Genomic DNA, 249 nt, shown 5'->3' with positions numbered 1-249 from the left:
GGCCAGCGCTGCCTTGCTGTGCCCAATTTCCCCATCCGCAGCCAGGAAACTAGGCTTTCCCCGCGCCAGGTGCACCTCTTTTTAATTTTCCACCCCCCCATCCCCCGGGGTAGCGGAGGAGAGCAAAACCAAATTGGCCGCACATTTAAACACAAGTGAGCAACACCCTCTGGAATGCAGAAGACAGTCCGGCGACCCGGGCGCCCGTGGGAGGTCGGTCGGGCGGGCCTCCCCTTCTGCCCCCGTTCC

This window comes from Geospiza fortis, unplaced genomic scaffold (genome assembly GCF_000277835.1).
Source record: "Geospiza fortis unplaced genomic scaffold, GeoFor_1.0 scaffold221, whole genome shotgun sequence".
In the NCBI taxonomy this organism is placed as follows: Eukaryota; Metazoa; Chordata; class Aves; order Passeriformes; family Thraupidae; genus Geospiza; species Geospiza fortis.
This window is presented reverse-complemented; position numbering follows the sequence as displayed.